Source organism: Amblyomma americanum, chromosome 8 (assembly GCF_052857255.1).
Source record: "Amblyomma americanum isolate KBUSLIRL-KWMA chromosome 8, ASM5285725v1, whole genome shotgun sequence".
In the NCBI taxonomy this organism is placed as follows: domain Eukaryota; kingdom Metazoa; phylum Arthropoda; class Arachnida; order Ixodida; family Ixodidae; genus Amblyomma; species Amblyomma americanum.
In genome coordinates, this window is record NC_135504.1 from 109,763,422 (window position 1) to 109,784,825 (window position 21,404).

The window sequence follows — 21,404 nt, forward strand, 5'->3', positions numbered from 1 at the left end:
GAAAGTATTTCCTCTTGAAGCGTTGTCGGCTCGACGAGAAGGTACGCTCGCGAACTGGAAACAGGGATCTTCTTATAGAGCACGCCTCGTTGCAGGGAAAGCGACGAGACGTGTCGAGAAAAACATTTAGGAACGGTGGCTGGTTCACCTTCTAAATAATCGATGAGCGGTCGTAACACTGGATTGGCGTGCTGCTGGGCTGATAAATCAGAAGAAAGGGTAGCCCCAAGGAAACTGATGTAGTCGTCCGTGTCGGGGGTTGCGAGTTCGACAGGCGCACGAAAGAGTCTGTCGCCGTCTTCATGCTTGTGTCCGGACTCATAGACGATGGTGAGGTCAAACTCCTGCAGGCGAAGGCTCCATCGCGCCAATCGTCCAGACGGGTCACGCAGGTTGGCCAATCAACACAAGGAGTGGTGGTCAGCTACCGCTTTGAAATGGCGACCATAAAGATAGGGGCGAAATTTCGCAGTAGCCCAAATATTGACCAGGAATTCTTTTTCTGTCATGGAATAGTTCATCTGTGCGCGCGACAGAGCGCGGCTTGCATAAGCGATGACTCGTTCAACGCCATCCTAAAGTTGCGCGACAACCGCACCGAGGCCGATGTTCCTGGCGTGGGTGTGTATTTCAGTGTCACCCTGCTCATCAAAATGGGTAAGAACGGGAGGCGTTCGAAGACGCAGGCGGAGCTCGGCGAAAGCCACGTCTTGCTCGTGGGACCAAACAAAACATGTGGCGTCACGGTTGAGGCGAGTCAGTGGTTCTACCAGGTCAGCGAAATTTTGAATAAAACGCCGATAGTAACTGCAGAGCCCTGGAAAGCGCCTAACAGCTTTCTTGTCACGTGGAAGTGGAAATTCCGCAACCGCTGCAAGCTTGTCGGGGTCAGTCTACACGCCGGCGGCGCAGACGACATGGCTGAGACATTTCAGCTAGTGGTAACCGAAGAGGCATTTTTGGGGCTTCAATGTCTACTTAGCTCAACGAAGGCCCTCGAGGACCGTCCGCAGGCGTTCAAGGTGTTGACTAAACGATTCGGCGAAAATCACCATGTTGTCGAGATAGACTAGGCAACGCTGCCCTTTAAGACCGGCGAGGACAGTGTCCATCGTACGCTGAAAGGCGGCAGCCGCAGAACAAAGACCGAAAGGTAGAACTTTAAATTCATAAAATGCCGTCTTCTCATGGTCCCGTTCATGAACCTCAATTTGCCAGTAGACACTTTTCAGGTCGATGGACGAAAAATACCGAGCGCGCCAAAGGCGGTCGAGATTCTCGTCAATAGGTGGCAATGGGTAAACGTCCTTCGTGATAGCGTTCACCTTCCGGTAATCGAAGCAAAAACGCCGAGTGCCGTCTTTCTTTTTGGCGAGAACCATGAGCTGTTGGAAGGCTGGATAACGACATCTTTGAGCACCTCCTTAACTTGGGACTTAATGACTTCGGGCTCTGTAGACGGTAGGCGATAGGGGGGGTTGACGGATTGGGTGCACGTCATTGAACGTCACGATGTGGTGCTTGGTTATGGTAGTTTGAAGCACTTTCGAAGAGGAGGCGAAACACTCTGAATTCGAGCAATAGTGCACACAGTTGTTCCCGTTGGCTGGTTGAAAGCGGCGAGTTGACGTCGAGGTTTTAGAGGGAGAAAGGAGGCTGCAGTGGTTCTGGGGAGAAGTACTCGGAAACATCGGAGATGCGTTCGACAAAGGCTACGGAAGTGCCGCGAAAAAGATGCCGATGCTCGTGCGTAAAATTGGTAGCAAGTACCTGTGACTGGCCACTGTTAAGATGGATCAGGCTGAGAGACATGCACACGCCTTGGGTCAGCAGTAATGAAAGGTTGGTTTCGACGATGGCGTCACCGTCCTGGAATGATTCGCACTCGACCGTAATGAAGGCGCTGGTTCGAGGCGGCAGGGTGACAATGTTCGTAGAAACTCGAAGCGTCTGGCTTGGTCGCGGCGCATTGCTGAGGGCGACAGCGTTCTCATTTGAACACGTAACCTTGTTATCGCGAAGGTCAATAAAAGCCCAATATTCACGCAGAAAATCGACATCTAAGATTAGGTTGCGCGAAGAGTTATTCAGAACAAGACAGCCGATGACAAAGGAGGACTCCGGGATTTCAACTCGGGTGGTGCACATGCGAGAGGTGCCACAGATGACCGCCCGCCGTGCGAACGTGTGTGCCAGCCCATGGCGTGAGAACCTTTTTGAGAATGGCGGTGAGCTGGCTGCTTAGAATCTAATAATCAGCACCAGTATCTAATAACGCGCGAATGTAGCGACCATTGAGTATCACAGCTATGTCTAAAGAAAGCCGCTCACGAGTTGGAGGCTCCGGAGCGGATGATCGGGCCCAGGCGTCGTTGTCTGCAGACTTTGCAACCGGTAATTCAGGGGCGTGGCAAGTGCTTTCTAGTGGTGTCAGTGCGTCGGAGGGATCGAAGAGCGCGGGCGTCGTAATCGTCGATGCTCCATTATGTGGCAGCGTCGATGTGTCGGAGCGAGTGGGTGCTGAGAACCTCGTAGCGTCGTTGTCGCTGAGTCGGAGTGAACGGTGACCGCAGACTTCGGAACCGCCGAGCCGTCGGCATTTCGTGTCCGCGTCGATGGGGGCCCCACGCACAATGATGTCCAGCGAGCCCACCCCCTAAGGTCGCTGGCTGCAGTTAGCCCGCCGTGGGCTGGGCGACCGGCCTTGCGCCGCCCGGGAAAAACTCGCGGTAGATGGTGAAGGACGACCCTGGGGGATGGAGATCGAGCCTGCTGGCGAGGAGACTAAAGCCAACGTTGGTCTTTAAGGAAATCCGCGATGGCCCGGGGTCGTTCTCCATACCGAGGTCGAGAAGAATTGACGGGAAACCCTTCGAGGCTCCGACGATGGTAGGGCAGTGCCGATACAGGTGACCTGGTTCGCCGCAGTGAAACCATTGTGGGCGTCGGTCGGATATGTGCCACACGTCTTCTTTGCGCGTGGATGGTCGGGGAGTTTCCACGTACTGCAGCACGGGTGCAGGCGGCCCCGGCGCTTCAGCAGCAGCCGGAACGAAAGACGCCGAAGCCGGAGCAGGGCACCGCAAGGCTTTAGCGTAGGTGAGACGACGGTCAGGCGAGACAGGAAGAGGGTATGGACGAGGCTCACCGGCAGGCAAGGACGGTCGGAGCGCTTGCTGCACCTCCTCACGGACAAAGGTCACTATGGAGCTGGGAGCCGTGGGAGGTGCCCTGTACAGCTGCCGGAGTTTGTTGCGCACAATTGAAAGGATGAGATCGCGTAGCAGACAGGCGTCGGTGCCATTGAATGGTAACTCGCCGGAAACGGAGGCGGCGGACATGGGTCGATCGTAGGCTGAAGAACCTTTTTAACCGTGAAAGACTCAGTGAGGAACCTGGCAACCGTCTTCGGAGGGCTGCGGACAAGGCCAGCAAAAATTTTTTTCCTTGACACCACGCGTGAGATGGCGCAGCTTTATGTCCTCCGACATTGCAGGGTCCACGCGCCTGAAGAGGCGCGTCATGTTCTCTACTGACGCTGCAACGTTCTCATTTAGAAGCTGAACGCCAGACTGCAGAGCGCGTTCTCCCCGTTCGCGACAATCCGAGCGGCCGCATGTTTCTAGGAGACGAAGCCTGAACTAACTCCAAGAGGACAACTGGTCTTCGCGGGTTTCGAACCATGTCGTAGCGCCGTCGTCTAGGCTGAAGTAGACGTTCCTGAGCTGGGCGGCATCATCCCACTGGTTCAACGCGGGCACTCGCTCGTAGTGCTGCAACCAGTCTTCCACGTAATTAAAGATGGCGCCGTGGAAGGGCTTCGGGATGCGAGGGTTCTGGAGCGTGAAGTAGGGTGTTGTCGAGTCGACCCAGGCATTGGGGTGGTCGCGCCAGGCATTGGGGTGATCGCGTCTGGCATTGAGGCGGCGCCGAGTTCTGCCCTGGACATACCCGATGGTGCAGGCTCTGGTGGTAAGCCTCGAATCTGGCGGCTAGCACGGTGAGCGGGCATCTCGACGGGCATAGTACTTAAGCTCCGGCTAACCGTTGGAGTACGGGACATGAGATCGATCACACCTCCACCAGATTTGCCACGCGGTTGGTGACAAGACAAGGACGCGGCAAGAGAGGGCTCGGCAGCACGTCCTTCAGGAGGGCAGACGGCGAACATCAAAGTCCTTCAATCTGAACGCCCTCAGCGTCAATGTCTTTTTGCCTCAGCGCCACTTGGCATTATTGTATGACATTTGTATGACAAATATATCATTTCGCTAAAATGAACGACAGTTGTATGACAATTGTTTGATAATTCTATTGCAGTTGTTTTACTAACCGAATGAGGTTATTGCATCATCAGCGTTTTCACTAAGGTAAGAACTTTCAGACTGGCAACACTCGGTATTTCGCACAACCTCGATTGTTATTTCCGCAAGGCTGTAAATCAAAAGAATCTTTTTTGTGTGTGATTGCGTGCGCTGGCGCAGTGACTCTGAAGCTACTCGCAACTCAAATGTCGTGAAACCGGCTCACCTTACCTTGCTGCCCAGCGAAATAGCGTCGTGCTTCCCAGGTAGTCACATCTTATATGCGCGTTGTGTTTAGATGCAGAACGGTTCGCTGTCATAAAGCAAGAAGATGCCGGGTATGCTGCCCAATTTTCTTGGAAGCGAAGTCATAGGGCAGCGGTTGAATGTTTATACAGGCGATCCTTGAAAAAACGTATTTACAATAATTTTATGGTAAAGACAAGGCAGCTGGATGTCTTGACGTTCACAAAAATGAACAAAGAAGAGGACAGTTTCCGGGTACTTGCCTTTCTAAGGTTCCGACATGTGGAAACCTGTTCCCCCCTCCATTTCGACGCGGCCGACCATCTCCATCGGTGTGCGTCGCGACAGCACCGGCTGGGCGAAGAGGGAAGTCTCCCTCATGAAGGAAAGGGAACGGCGACGGGAGCGCGACCTCGTAGGTTACGCGGAATTCTGCGGGACCGGACAGGTCTCTTCGGGATCCGGCCAGTCACGAGCGGTTGCAGCCGCACGCTATCGTCACCTTCCGCGGCAGGCGAATGAGGATCCGTTGTGCCTTGCCGCTGGACTTCTGGTTCCAGGCAGCGAAGTGGGCGCCGCAAGCGCGCGCTCTCGGCACCTTCCCCGGCAAATGCTCGGGGATTGGCCTTGCCCCAAGAATGCGGCGCGCACTGGAAATTCCGGCCGCCATTATCGGCGCATACAAACCTTCGCCGCCGATACCTCTGAAGTCGCGCCCCTTCCCCAGCCGGTAAGTCGGATGTCCTTCTTACGTTGCCTTCTACTTCCGAGGAGTGCTTCGTTTATGTTTTGTAGCTAGCAGGCCCGCTCTGTGAATTAATTGCAACTGCAATAAATAGCTTATGAGTGTTAACGCTGTGTAGTCCTTCTTTTAGCGGAACCAGAGACGCTAACGCAGTTCAAGTGAGCGTAACACCTCCATGCCGGAAAGCGAACCGCGGATGTGCTGCGACCGAAGAGAGGCAGCTACCCGCAAATGAACCGAGCGGTTGGGCGGTGCCGGATAGAATTATTTGGCACTCGCATTTCTCTGAATTTTGCCAAATGGTGAGTTTGCGCGGTTTACACTGCTTTTTATTCAAACTTTTGAAGATCATAGGAGAGATATGCAGAGTTAGAGTTGAAGAGAAGCTGCCCCGGCCTGCTGTCTATTGTATGGGTCCCTGCCTGCTGCCTTGCGGCCGTGAGTCATCGAGCTGCGGAGTCTCCGGCGGGCAGTTTGCAGCGGCTACGAGAGCGGGGGAGGGGGGGGGGGGGGGGGGAGGGCAGCCCTCCTACCTTCCAACAAAGGCGCGTCGGCGCGAACAACACCCTCTCGGAACGCTAATTTTGGATGCCTGCTGCGGGACAAGGACGGATGCCCGGTGACCTTGCTGCCCATCAGATGACCCCGGCACCCTGCCTGTACGAGCTGTCTTGCAGTCATCAACGCAACGCTCGTGGACACTGCTTCGTTGGCATCGATAGATGAGTTTAACCGTGGGCCAGCATTTAAGGAGGAAGGGATGCCGAAACCTTCTCCCCCCTCCATTTCGACATGGCCGACCATCTCCATCGGTGTGCGTCGGGAGTCGGCTCGGGACAGCACCGGCTGGCGAGGAGGGACGTCTCCCTCACGGGGAAAAGGGAACGTTGACGGGACCGCGACCTCGTAGGTTACGCGAAATTCTGCGGAACCGGACAGGGTCTCCTCGGGATCCGGCCAGCGTCACGAGCGGTTTCAGCCGCACGTTCTCGTCACCTTCCGCGGCAGGCGCACGGAGATCCGTTGTGCCTTGCCGCTGAATTTCAGGTTCCAGCAGCGAAGCGAGCGTAGCAAACGCGCGCTCTGGTCGCCTTCCCCAGCAAATGCTATGGAATGGCACTGCTCCAAGAATGCGGCGCGGACGGGAAAACCCATCTGCCATTGTCGGCGCATACAAACATTCGCCGCCGATACCTCCGAAGTCGCGCCCCTGCCCCAGCCGTTAAGTCGGAACTCCATCTTACGTTGCCTTCTACTTCCGAGGAATGGCTCGTTGATGTTTTGTAGCTAGCTGGCCCGCTCTGTGTATAAATTGCAACTGTAATAAATAGCGTACGAGTGTTAACGCTTTGTCGTCCGCACCCTTTGTTTGCCTCGAGCACGAACCCCTTCGCGGTTAGCGAGCGGGAACGCTGCATCCGCGGAGTGGGAGTGCGGGGGGCGGAAGGCTGGTCCCCCCCGTATTTCCACAGACAAGAGGACTTGTCTTTGTCTATGTGAAGCGTTCATCATTTGCGGGGTTTAATTAGGGCCTTCGCTCCTAGGAGGAAGCCCCGATGAGAGGGAAGAGGGCTTGAAGTGGGAAGGGTGTTAGGATGGGGAGCGTGAATCTTATGCAGGCATGATGGCTGCTAAAGAGGATTAACGTGTTGACCTGTAAAACTGTGTGGGTTAAGCCGCCTATCTCAGCCTGAAGGCCATTCACAGTGCTCAAACTTGATGATGGCGGTGTTCACCGCATCGTCGGGAAAATTTCAATGAGAGAGGAAATTGAATTGATTTGTTCCGTCCTCGTATTTTCCCGCGCTGTTTTACCATGGATAGTAGTAACCAACTTGCCCAGTTTTCCGTACCTCTAAATTGAATCAAGCTCCGGATTTTATTACCCCCAATGTCTTGTTTGTACGGTTTTAGTGTTCTATCATTATAAGTCTCATCACGGGAAAAACCCGGCGCTGCTGGCCACAAAACCACAGCCTGGCTAGTCCCAAAAATCATTGCCTTGCCGAGGTAGTGATCACATCACAGGGTTACATGACCTGGAAAGCGCTGACTGGTCGAGAGGGAGTCTGGTGTTATCATACCACGTGACATGACCAATGTGGCACATGCGCTGAAAAAAGGCATGGCTAATTAATCCTCTTTTTGGTCGTGACAGTTAGGAGTCAAAGGGTCACAGGATGTGATTGTAAGCTGATTGGAAGCTGCGGTGTGCGCCGTCATGAGACCACTTGAGCGCACAAGGGAAAGATAATCAGGGGCTCGTTATGACATATATATGACGCAAGCCAATAGTTTCCGAAACCAAGTAGCACGGGGCAATGTTTTCTCTTATTTTATCATTTTCGGGCCTAGTCAATAGCATAATAATAGTGTAATTATTTGCCACTTAGTGTTTATGGCGCTCGGCTACAGACCCGAAACACGCGGGTTCAGTCCATGACCGCGGCGGTTGAATTTCGACGAAAGCGAAATTCTAGAGGCCCGTGTAGAATGCGATGTCAGTGCAGGGTAAAGAGCCTCATGTGGTCGAAATTTCTGGAACTCTCCACAATGGCGTTCCTCCTAGCCTCAGTCGCTTTGGGACGTTGAAACTCCCACAAACCACCATAAAACTCAAAAACCAAAGATAACTGATTGGAAAGTTTAAGAAAAGAGTACCACATGCTGCCGGTGTGGTCCGAACCCACAACCCCCAAATTTCGCGTCCGGAGCACTACCAAATTTCTACGGCGGCCGCTATGGACGAGGGTTGCGCTTGGTGAACTCTCTCAAGGTTTGGTTACAGGCAAGGTAAATGCCCCGGAGGGCTCAAGATTGGACAGCCGCCGCTTTAGGTCAGTTGGTGTAGCACCGCCTCTTAGTTCACAGGTCGTGAATTCGCTTCCCACCGGCGGCATGTGGTTTTTACTTATTCTGCTTTCTAACCAGCTATGTTTGAGCGATAAATTATTACCCTGTTATTATCCCATTCTTTAAGCCCACAGATTATGAAACAAGAGAAAACATTCTCCTATAACGTATTCGGTGTCGTTGAGTGTCGCCATGAGGCCACGTGACATGGCCTAGTTTCCAGGCGCGCTGGTCCCGTGAGAAACCCAAGCGTGGTGGTATACTCCGCGGCAGTGGGCAACTACGTTTGGTTGAGTGCAAACGCGTCTAGACAGCTATGCCTATCAGGTAGGAATAAAGCACGTCTACCACATTGGATATTTCCTGCAAGCGGAAATATTAAAGAAAACGCAGCACAACTTTTATACAGACACAAGAAAAGACGGACACCACAGTTAAGAGCGCTGTGGTGTCCGTCCGTTTTTTAGCTATCATGAATTACCAACTAGCCCCATCAGCCACGCTTGAAGGAAATGGTTACCCGGAATTAAGGCGCTGAACACGCTAAGCGCGCAGCAATGATGGTAGAAAAGGAGGCCGAGCGAATTTCACATTTCAATGTTTTATGTTTTTATTTATCTATTAGGTCCTCATAGGCCCCACTTAAGGGGTATTACATGAGGTGTGGGCAGGGTTTACGGCAGTTATGACAAAAAATGGTTTTCGATGGTAATCTTGATTTTTTAAGCGATGTGGCCGGGAATGTCGTTCCAGTCCAGGGCAGTACAGAGAAGAAATGATTTTTGGAATGTTGTGGTATGGGCGCACTTGGGATAGATGGCTTTAGAATGGCTATGACTGGAAAAATGATGGGCTGGATGAATGCACACGTTGCCAGGTGCCAAGCTGTGAAAACAATTGTGGTAAAGAGAATTGCGAGCTAGATTGCGGCGAGATGCTACAGTATGAAGTTTAAGTTGGGATTTAAATTGGGTTAGACTGGTGCGATAAGAGTATTTGGAAAGAATAAATCGTGAAGCACGGTTAAAAATAGATTCTAGTGAATTGGACAGGTTTGTTTGGTGAGGATCGAGTATAGATTTTGCGTGCCCTAGTTTAGGTCCGACAAGAGATGCATAAGCGATTCCGCATTCTCAACACATAATGTATTTAGGTCTCCCTTAAAAATTAAATATATGTCAGAAAAAAAGGCAAAAAACCTCCATTATTATACAGAAAAAAGGAAAGGAAAATGAGCATGAAAATGATTCCTGGGGGTCATTCATTGGTGGCGAAATAAGAATGAAAACTAAAAATAAAGAGACGGAGGTTCCATTGACGGGAAAGGCAGAGAGTTTTGCAGGAAAAATTATCGGCCCTGCTAGTTTGCACTGGGGAAGGGGAGAAAAAAATTGGCAATGGCTTAGCTCCGCTATGCCAGTATATACGTAGCAGGAGGTACTTTTCCCTGGCTGAGCTTGTTGTTGGCACTGTATGGTTAGCAATGAGAGACATGTCCGCTTGAAATGTCCGGGTCACAGATGCACTTTCAGAAACTCGAATGGTGTGATCAGTCACACGACGGGCCTTAACATCCTCTTCGGTTGGTTGCCGTTGACTGGCGCCTTCCATAGACTCCCTCTCGGCAGCTATGCGGGGTCTATCACGCTCGGCAGTCTGGCGTCTCCGTTTGGCAAGGCGTTCCTCTCTCTGTTCGGGCGTCTCCGCTGCTCTCTTCGCCTTCTGACGCTCATTTTCTCTTTGCTGAGTAGCCAACTGCCAGACGACAACCTCAGGATCGGAAGAGTCAGTGTTCTTTTTCTATACTGCCGTTTAGCAGCGGCTGGACTTTCCTTCTGTCCATCCATACCAAGCATTTCGATACAGCCGCCGATTACATCTCCGCTTTTTATACGCAACGCTGCGCATGCGACGACGCGCGGTTCGGATGATGAACGCGGTGTGACGTCATACCAAACGGCGGCCGCGGCGAGCCGTGCGGTGTGACGCCATGCCAGATGGCGCCGCGAGCGCGCAAAGCAAAGTAACCGTCTCACATATCTCGGTGGACACCCGAACCGCGCCGTAAAGGAAAAGATAAAGGAGGGAGGGAAACAACAAAGCGCGCGTCGCACCCACATCTCCTCCCCGGTTGCCATGGTAACGGCGCATGCGCACACCTGGCCTCCCGCACGTACCATGGTAGCGCATGCGCACAACTGGCGTCTCGCCCGTACCGCGAAATGCTCGACTGCTAGCCTAGCGTAGCTCCCGCTACAAAAAATGGCAGCGGTTTAGCTCTGGCTAAACCTGCAGTGACGTGATAGCTACATCTGGCCAAGTGGAACTCGCTCAATCAAATTGCAAAGTCAGTCTTTCGTCGCTCCGTTTCGCTGGGCGTTCCTTCTTCATCGTCGTCCCACTTGACACGGCGCATGCGCACAGCTGTTGCAGCTGCTGCGCACCGCACCACCGCAGTAGATGCTGCTCTGCACCACGTGACCAACCCATGTCAACAACGGCCGCACCACGTGATCAACCAATGTGACCAACGGCGCCGCCACGGAGCTCAAGTGGTGCCACGCTGAAAAGCCGAAGAGGTAGCGTAGTGTAGCTATCGCTACAAAAGAGGGTCACGATGGGGGACGATGATGATGGGAGAAGGCAGATCAAAAAAGACCAGGCACATTTTCTAACATTACAAACGCGAGTCAAGGCCCGTGTCGCTTAAAAAGCGTGAGAGCGCGCGCGTTACCGGTACAGTTTTCGAACACGCTGGCCAAGCGCCTAGGATCAAATCATCCGAAAAGCGCCTGGTGTCCAAAGACTTGAAAGTAGATGCTAACAATAGTCTTTCTCGCGCATATGCTGGGCGTGCCACTAAACCACTACCGTCTCGAGCACGCCACATGTGGAACAGTCCAGGGATTCAGCTTGTCTGATTAAATGCAAGTACTTGCGCGTGAAAGCGACGTTTAAACGTAACCCATGTATTAATCGTGCAATAGTGCCTAGTATTCCGCGAGGAACTGAAAAGGCCACCGCCGGATCTAGCCATTTTAGGCGGACGTGTCGGGTGACTGGCAGGGCCCAGTATCTAGCCGTCGCGCCCCTCATAGATCCCGAAAGGAGACAAGTAGTGTCCGGTCTAGAGAACGACACAGCTGTGCGCAGGCCACTGCTGAGTAATAATTAATAAGAGCTAATAAGAAATGCCGTTGCGTGGGTAAAGAATCACTTTTAAGCCTGAAAAGTCGGTTTGAAAAGACACACATTGGAAACAGCGAACGATTTTGCACCGAGGCTAAGGCCCCCCGCTATGTTAAACTTGAAATAAATTGAGATTCGGTGGCTTAATAGCGGTGACTATATACTTCGTAAGAGTGCGAGTATCTCTTTTTAAAACCCGCCTTATGCTACATTCACGAAAAATGCCGTACGGAAAAGTGCGCAGCCTGAAGCACCTCGTCTCGAGTAAACGATGCCCTGTCCCCAAAGCGAAGCTGCTGTCGAAAGAAAAGGAACTGTGGAGGAAGGGCCAGAAAAAAACGAAACCCAAGACAGACAACGTGGAAGGGTTGAAATGCCGGCCAGTTGGTTCATACTAACTTGAAAAAAACCAGTCACAAAAGACAAGGGACAAGAGAACGAACGCCAGTCGTTGTGGCGTGAACACTCCTTCTCTTGTCCCTTGTCTTTTGTGACTGGTTTTTTTCAAGACAACGTGGCTGGAGGTACCCCACAAAGGGGAGATGAAGAAAGCGCGACCGCAGGGAGTAACAGAGGGAGACAGAAAGGAAAGAACTCTTAGGATTCGGCGACAACCCGAGGGTGGCCACTGTTTCCGTAATCCATCTTTTTTTTTCAAATAAATGCTGTTAAAATTAACCGAAAACCGGAATTTGTATTTCTTTCCGCACAACGTTTATCCGATCCAGCAGGCTTTTCAACACTTCAGAATTTGGATACTGTAGGTCCACCCGAACGCAAGCAGTGCACCGTCCATCCCCATTCATGCCTGTCACTAGCCATGGATCATCTTCAACGGCTACGACGATCGAAGATGGCAGTGGACAGAGCGCAGGCGGCGGGATCCAAGATGACGCGAGACGAGGCGGATCCGACTACGCGCTGGCAAGCGGCACCATACGGATACTGCAGTCAACGTTTAGTGTGGCAGAAACCCTGCAGGCCAGTGATGTGACTGCAGTTAGAGAGGCCATCACTGCGCTGCTCCAGACGCAGCAGGCAGCAGCTGCACCCGTCATTGACTCGGGAAGACAGCCTGGTCGGGGCCTTCGTTTGACTCGATATAGTCAAGCTTTCCGACAGTCGATGCATGAATTCGAAGTGTGGACGATCCGCTGGAATGACCTACTGACGCCTTGCAACCAACTGACGAGGTTAGAAGGACCAGCGAAAACCTGATATGACTCCGTGCCATCCGTCAACTAAACTTTCTCTTAATGGTGAGAACAACTCAAGCGTCCCTTTTCCATGACAGCGGGAATAAAACGGCTCCAGTGAGAAATGAAGAAACGGCAACACAAGCCAGCTGAGGCCATTGAATGTTACTATTACCACAAGCTCTAGAAAGGCCTCTGTTGAAAAATGAGCGCCTCCTAACGAGCCTTAATGACGAATATGCAGTGAGGGATATCAGCGTACGCATATACGTGTCGCCGGAAGGTCAATAATAGTTCACTGCTTCAAATATGTGTTGAAAAGCCCTTTGGAAACACTGGTCGTAATTAGTGGAAACCTGGTCATAAGCGAAGGAAAAAGAGCGGCCATAGAGATAAGCCCGTAATTTGGCAAGAGCCCAAGCGATGGCCAAACTCTGTTTCTTTACTTAGAGAGTAATTGGATTCAGCCTACGTGAGCGTGAGGCCTGCATAAGCAACGACGTATTAATCGAAGCCAGAGACGCACTGGGAGAGTACGGCGTCCACTGGCGTCCGTGTGGACCTCGGTAGGAGCGGTCGAGTCAAAATGGCACCGTATGTGCGGCGCTGTGAGGAGGCGGCGCAAGGTGTTGTAGGCATCGTCGCACGCCGGAGACCATAGCGATAAATCGGAACTGCCGGAAAGAAGGTGTGTTAAGGGTGCAGTACCAGAAGCAAAGTTGCGAATAAACCGTTGAAAGTAAGAACACAGACCTAGGATGCTGCGCAGGTCTTTGATTTGAGGTAGGTTTTAGAAAGGCAGCCGCAGCACGAAGTTCCGCCGGGTCGAGAGAAACGCCTTCCTTGGAGACCACGTGGCCCAAAATGGTGAGTTGATTTTATACAAAACTAAATTCAAAACGAAATTTTTTCATGTTGAGCTGCAGGCCGGCATCAAGAAGTGCTTGACGCGGGAGAGATGGGTGTCAAAGACGGGGGAAAAAAAACAATGCCATTGAGGTAGCACAGGCAGATCTTCCAGTTTAGTCCACGCAAAATTGCATCCATCATCTTTTCGAAGGTCGAAATAGCATTAAAAGAGCCGAAAGGCTTCACAGTAAATTCATACAAGCCATCGGGGGCCACAATACCTGTTTTGGGGCGATAGGCAGCTTCGATGAGAACCTGCCAGTACCCAGAACGTAAATCGCGGGAAGAAAATAGCTCTGCCCGTTCCAGACAGTCGAGATCGTCATATATGCGTGGGAAGGAATAGAAGTCCTTGAGCATGATCTCATTTAGGAGGCGACAATCTGCACGGAAACGTTTGGAGCCATCTTTCATTTTCATAAGGACTACAGGTGATGCTCAAGGGCTTGTTGAGGGCTAAGTGACGCCGTTTTGATGGGTTTGGTTGCCCCGCTCTTCAGTAGTCCGGCGCTCGGTTGCAGACACGCTATGGGCTGCGGCCGCAGCGGAACGTGGGCAGCAGTGTCGAGGCGATGGGCGACAGTGGAAGTTCGACACAAGCAACTTTGTTGAGAGTCGAACGAAGAGAGGAACTCTTGAAAAACGATGAGATGAGAAGCTGTGTCCCCTGCGGCAAAAGAAGATCGGCGTTGATGGCGCGAAGAAGAACTTCGGCAGAAGAGGGATCGGGCGCAGAAGGAGGCGGGCTATGCGTGTTCTTCGCGAGGTGCGGTGCATCGTCAGTCTCCTCGCGGATGAGCGGAGTCGCGACGGACTGTACACTCCCGAGACATTCACCAAGGCGCAAAGCGGTAGGGGAGGAAAATGGGTTAAGAGACAAAAAGGGCTGATAGCCCAGCGGAGGCAGGAAGTTCAGCGTATGGCTGAGGAAGACACTTGTGGTTTACAAAAGTGTGGACCGATGAGAAGAGGTCGGTGTCGCCTCTAAGAGACTCGCAAGAGAGGGGGACAAGGACGGAAGAGCGTGGAGGGAGGTAGATGTCTTCGGCGGTGAGGGCTTTAAAACAGGAAACAGCAGGAGCAGCGTCTGTCAAAGGATTCGGCCGAGAAGAGAAGCCGACTTCAGTTCGAGCACGTTCGATGACAGTGTTATGGCGCGACAGAAAATTCCAACCCAGAATAATAAGAAAATAACAAGAAGACGCCATGACGAAATCGATCGTGTAGGGCAATTCCTGTGTCACAACTCGAGCGGTACACAGTGCGAACGGTTTTATGTGAGGAGCGCTGGCTGTGCACAGCGATAGTCCTGCTATTGGCGTTTTTACCTTTGTTAACAAGGCGCAAAGCCTTTCCGTTATTACTAAAGTCGTCGCACCGCTTTTCACAAGAGCCATGACACAAACGACCTCAACAAATATTTCAATAAGATTACAAGGTGATATAGGAAGCCTATGAAAGTTCGACGGGGGCGCAGTCGGAAACTTCGGCGCCTAGTATTCCTGTTGAATAGCGTTCGGGTGACGCCGCTTAAGAGAGGTGGAGCGGAGCCATGGCGAAGGTGTAAGGCGCCTAGAGAGGGCGGAACGGCCAGAGGAAACGTACGAGTTGATAGCGGCTCAGCAGGCCCGGAGTATTGAGTAGAAGGCCAGTATCAGGTAGCAGAGAGCAGCCGTGCCACAGCCTGAAAATTCGTTAATGTAGCAAATAGGCCGATTGACGGTAGTACGTCAGGGATTGCTCACGCGTGGAGCCTGTCGAAAGTAAGGTACCAGCGCTCGCAGAGGTACTCGAGGCGAAGGATAGGTCGGCAGCCGAGGTCTGGCGACGACTTCGGCGTGTGTGCGCGGAGCGGGGTCTGGTGGTGGCGGATGGGTGACGACGCCGGCGTAAGTCAGTGGAGCGGCAACATGTGGTAGTGGATGGGTGGTCTGAAGAGCCTCCAGTACCTGCTCTTGGATGGCATTTCGTGGAGCCGTATTGAAATATGGTGGTTACTCTGAAGGGCAGGGCAGATGAGAGAGCTGGCACGCCACTTCTTCGCGAACAAGGCCCTCGATTTGTTTCAGCAGAGAGGCGCCAGGTGTAGGCGTCCACTCAGCAAGCGCCTCAACCTGCCAGGGGTGCTGACAAATCAGTGTCCTCTGCTTGCGCAACTCCGCGAAGCTTTGGCTTGGGGTCACGACTTCAGCAAAGGTGCGCAAGGCGCTTCCTATAAGCATCTGAAAGGTGTCGTCGTCGATGCCCTTCAAAATGTGTTTAATCTTGTAAGATTCCGAAATGTGGAGGTTTACACGGTCGCATAAGCCAATGACATCTTCGATGTAGCTTGTGACACTTTCGCTGACCTGCTGGGACCGTTCGCGCGAGCGTTGCTTGGCACGCAGCTTCCTGACAGCCGGACGACCAAACACTTCGGAGGACTTCGTCTTGAAGGCAGGCCAAGTTCGGGCGTGCACCTCGTGGTTCTGATAGCACAGGTTAGCAACTCCGGTGAGATAATATATCACATTGTGCAGTTTTCTCGCATCATCCCATTTGTTGCACAGGCTCAACAGCTCGTAAGACGTGAGCCAATCAGCGACATCCTGCCCATCGGTCCTACTGAAGATGACCTGGTCCAGTTTGCGAAGGGAGCCGACACAGATAACAGCTGGGTCCACTTGCACGGCCTGACGTTACATGACGTCTGGCATTGCAGGATTCGGTAGAGTACGGCTGCAGAGTTCCAGGGCTGCACCTGGCACCTCCACCTAATCTATGGCGGTGGTTTATTTAAAGAAAGTGGGACGACGGCAGCAGCGGCGAAAGCAGTCCGAGAAAATACAGCTCAAGCACCGACATACATGGCGATAGCGATGCTGCTGAAGCGCATGTTCGTCTTCGTCTTTGCAACGCATGGTCGTCATCCTCTGTAGAACTGGAGGAGAGAGAATCCGTAGTGGGGGAAGGCCTCCATAATAATTTTGACCACCTGGCGATGTTTAACGTGCACTGACATTGCACAAAACGCGGCCGCCTTTTTCGTTTCGTCTGCATCAAATCGCTACCGCCGCGGTGAGGTTCAAGGCTAGAAAATAACATTGAAAGAGTGTTTCCCATAAAAACAACTGTTGATCGATTTTGCATAAAATACTTTAACCAACTGAACGAAACGCACTTGTTACGTACGAAACGTGAGAAATGAAGTTTCCGGAAGAACGGCGTTTGAATAATGTCGGTGAAAGTGAAAGCATTGGCATTGAGCAGGATTTCATTGAGAAGTCTGTCCTTTCGTTCTGTTTTAAATGTTTCCTCTAAAAGTGCAAGATTCTCCTTCCAGCACTATTTGTAAAACCCTTTCTTTTGCCTGATTCTGAAGTTCTAAATTTCGATTCCTATTTAGGCCACTCTTGACTTCCTTATGTTGCTTGCCAGCCACTTTCATCTTGCGCAGTCAGGTTGCTCACAAGGAAACATGGCTTCAGAAGAAAGCACTTGGAGATTGCTGCGGCAGTTGGTTTCTAATACAAACTAAATATGACTAACGAACAAAACAGTTATAATAAAGGCATAATAAGATTTTCTAACCTGATGAGCTTGACCTATGCATATGCGTTCACGATGCGCAAAACATCAGAGGCAACGCAAAGATGATGGCTGGCTTTAATGAACTCAGATGAATAAAATTCGCTGGAGCTCAATAAAATCATTCGACGGCTTTCGTATAATAATAAAGTGACTTACAGGAATTAGTGGTCAACTTTATTTGCACTGCCGCGCTAATAATTGTTTGCTTCCGATAGCTGCTCACACAACGGAAGTTTACCGCCTGAAACTTTCGGGCCTCTAGTCCATTCCACGCGCACTTTTATCTTCAAGTCTCTGTTTTGTTGCTCTACAAAAAAAGTTACGAATGATTATGTACGCATTGATGGAAGGACACGGATATATTATTTAGTTTACCTAGAGTCTCTTGTTGGCTGAGGGTTACCAAATGAGTAATTAAATGAGAACTGCGTGATGAAAAAATAGCGTCATGTAAGCAAAAGGAATCTGGTGCTTTACTGTGTTCCGCTAGAATGTGTTTATGTCCACTAAGTATTCAGTCTGGCCTTGAGCTTATGCTTTTCAGCTATTGTATTTCTGTTGATCTCTTCAAATCGAAAGACATCTTTATATCTAGTGACTATATGCGGACAACGTTTGGTACGTGGGCGATACTCATTGTGAAAGTAGGTTCCAAACGTCAGGAAGAACCTTTCAGTTTTTACATTTTCACTATTTCAGGCATTTCACATTAGCGCAGAAAACGCAGCTGGCTCCGATGAAGCTCTAAAGAGAAACTATTTCACAATCTTTGCTTTTTGGGAGCACACCGCGTCTGTGAATGAAATCTCTGAGCCAACCGTATTTGTCATCTTTTCCGGTGGGTGGCGTAATACGTGAATCCATATAGAAAAGCGCCGCACAAAGTTCCCATTAGACACACGAGACAACCTCAAGTCCTTCTGGCATAGAGAAAAATTGAAGAATTTGATCTAAGGGAAACACTTTGTTGTAGAAACGGGCTTTTAATTTCTTCTTCCGTTCAATAATAAGGCTGAACCACCCACTGGTATCACTAACCACGGCTGTTACTGCGCCGAATGCAATTCGTGACTATATCTTGTAATGAAGCGTGAGAGCGTCACGGGACTTTCTGGTGATGACTGCCTTTGTTGAGGGCGCCAAAAGAATCATTGAAATGTTTTATTTTTACCTCCCCGATAAGTTTTATGATAATCATCTCGCCGCAAGAAATGTGCATATTTTAGCTGTGCGCGTGCTATTAAGCATTTCTTGAAGAATAACTTCTCCGGTGAGATCACGGCGAAGGCATCAATACTTTACGTAGATTCTATTCAAAATCAAGAGTAAGAAATGGGCTTGGGCAAGGCATGTAATGCGAAGGCAAGATAACCTATGTTCCCTAAGGATAACAGATTGGATTCCAGGGAAATGGAAGCGTAGCGGGGGGCGCACAGGTTAAAGGAGTATGGACATCTAACTTCTGGGTGCGTGTTTTCTTGTTTTAAATGGTGCGTAAGCCATCAATATACATGGATGGCCACCTGGTATCTGCTACCACCGCTAAATATTTCACAATCGCATTTCTTTGTGGTGCTGTTTTGGTTTCGTTTTCAACAGCCGAATGATAACTTGGCGTCAACGTCTGCTTATAGGTCACGTGTGACAACAAAAACTGTAATATAATTTCCGCTTCCACATTCGTTGCATTTCGGCTCTTGAAGACGGCTGGCTTCAGCACTCCAGTAAAGTAAAACGATGAAGCAGCGACAATATGGACGTTTCTCTATGCCTCACGTGACACAAAAGCGCTCTTTGACGTCAAAGTCATCGTCCGGCTGTTGAAACCGAAACTGGACATAACAGAAAAAAATTGGATTATAAATTATTCAGCGATTGTAGGTGAACATAACACGTAGATTCGTGCGCAATAGTGTCTTCCGCATCATTGTAGAGAATAAATCATCCCACCAAATTAAGAAAATAAGGTGCCCATACTTTAATTGGAGGCGTATGAGAGAGGTTTTGGTCTTGCAGAGGGAGCAGTCAGACTGATGATTATGATGATGATCACCGTACACGAAGGGAGTCTAGTAATTTACGTTAGTGTCAGTAAAAAAACTCGTTATTGCTTGTTACATGTTTTTTGCGGTATGATCTAATGCCGTCCTAAACTGTAAATATCACAGTTATTTCAAGCGGCTGCAAGCATCACATTGCAAAGCAAAGCGGCGACAACTCGATTTACGAAAATGTTTTCTCCTTGTTTTTTCCTGTCTTTATTGTCACTCAGTCTGCCGCAGATTACTATCATCCCGTTTAGTTCATATCTTTTTGCTGGCATTGCGCTTCATGCAATAGTGTACCCTTCCATTTCTGTGTTGTAATTTTGCACCTCGGTACACTGAAGACCATTTGCCATCGAGATGACTTATTGATGTTACGCATTTTGTTACTTTCTTGCCTTTACCAACTGTGCTTAGGTGTTTGTCATCTATTCATTTTCTTCTAATTGTCCCCCCTTAGGGTGATGCAGGTACTTGAATAAAGAAATAAAATAAATACATTATTAAGGTGAAAAATTTTCCCTGTATTGAGAACTTGGGAAGTGACATAGTAAGCTTTTTTCACGGACAATAAATTTGCTGCTGAAGGGGCTGACCCATGGAATACTCAGAAACTCAGAATAGAGGCGTGAAATTATAAAACAGAAAATGACTACTTGCCGAACAAAAACAAGCGCCTCCAGGAATGTTTTAAAAAAAACAAATTGAAATGGCACTGCTAACGAATAACACGTCTAGGTATTTGGCTGTGTCTTGTAACTGTAAAAGATCAGTGCCGAATGCCCGCATTTTTCAAGCTTCAAAAGCTCCCTCTTTTTTATGCACTCCATATTTAACGAGATATTCAGTATATCTACCAAGAGCCTTTCATGCTCACAGCAAAAAAAAAAAAAAAAGTTCGAGATCACTGCGGTAACCCGCAATGGAGAAATGCGAAAGCATTGACGCCTCCTCGTTTCTCTTTTGCTCTCTTTCCTTCGCTAGTCGCTTTTTTTCGTCACTTTACCCTTCTCTTCACATTTACTCGCGTAACCACTGATGTAAATTAATCCAATTTTCCAATTACCCAATTAATTGTCTCATTTACTCTATTTCTATCAATTGCACATTTTGAGGTTTCAGACTTGGCGCCAAGCTTCGTTTTCAAATTTGTCGCCACTCGTTGCCCTGGCTTCGCCCACTTTTGGGGCATTTTTCACTATATTTTACTAATCACTCTATCGAAATCATTTTTTTTGCGCAGCATCCTCATATCATCCTGTTTCGATTAGAACCATTCGTTTGGCGCTACCTCTTCTAAGTTCCTGACAACTGCGGCGGACACGTTATGCGGACAGGAACTTGTCGACACAGCCTAGTAAAGCTTTCTACTTTAATAACATCGTGGTAAGCCCCCAAGGTTATCGTGAACGCGATCTTGCACGGGAGTGTGAATCTCGCTGGTTAACGGCTGGGTTCACAATGTTTACGGTCTTGACAGTCATGCGCATGAGCAGCCACCTTTTTTGACCCACAAAATGCTCTGCAGGTTCGCTGACTTGCAACAATGCAACGCTTGTTTGCTCTGACGCCCTGTGCACGCTGCGCTCTTATCGCCGCAGATTTTGCGTGTTTCACACTTTTTCCACCTTGTTGACGTCTTTACCCGCAGTGGCGGGTTGAGACATTACCATAAAAATTTATTAAAAATTCTCCTACTTGGTTAAACTCTACGAAGAGGCCAATATATCATTGCATTCAGCACCAACGCATCCGCAAGTAGTTTTTAATTACATCTGTCACATTTCTATACACCTTGTTTATGTTGCGAGGATGTTTAAACCATCAAGACGTTACAGTACTTCCTAGCTATTCATCTTAATAATTTTACACACAAAATACGACAACCAACAGCAATAACTGCTTTTTATTTCGGTGCACGCTGCGAGCAGGCAGTAGCTAAGCAACAGAAACTTTAAATTTTGCATGCAATGAAGGTACCGCTACTGCTTGCGCGAACTGCGAGCTCTGCATATTTGACGTGTTCTTTATTGCACGGTTAAACATGTTGCTGTGAAATTTCGCTGGAAGCTGCAGACGGCCTACTTCAGTGCCTCAATTTCGTATTCATAAAGGCTTGTTCTTCGTGGAATTGGGAGATGGTGCGTAGTAAGCATGGTCATACGTTTCGAAGCAGCGTTTCGTTTATGAGGGCGTCGTAATGAAGGGTTACAAAATAATTTACTCGACGTGGAGTTTTAAAGCGCAGCGCCAGGGCGTTTTAATGCGCGAGTGTTAGTACCCTCATGTCGGAAAAAATTGTCCGGCGTCGGTATTGGGGACCGCCTGAAGCCTCGCAGCGGGACCG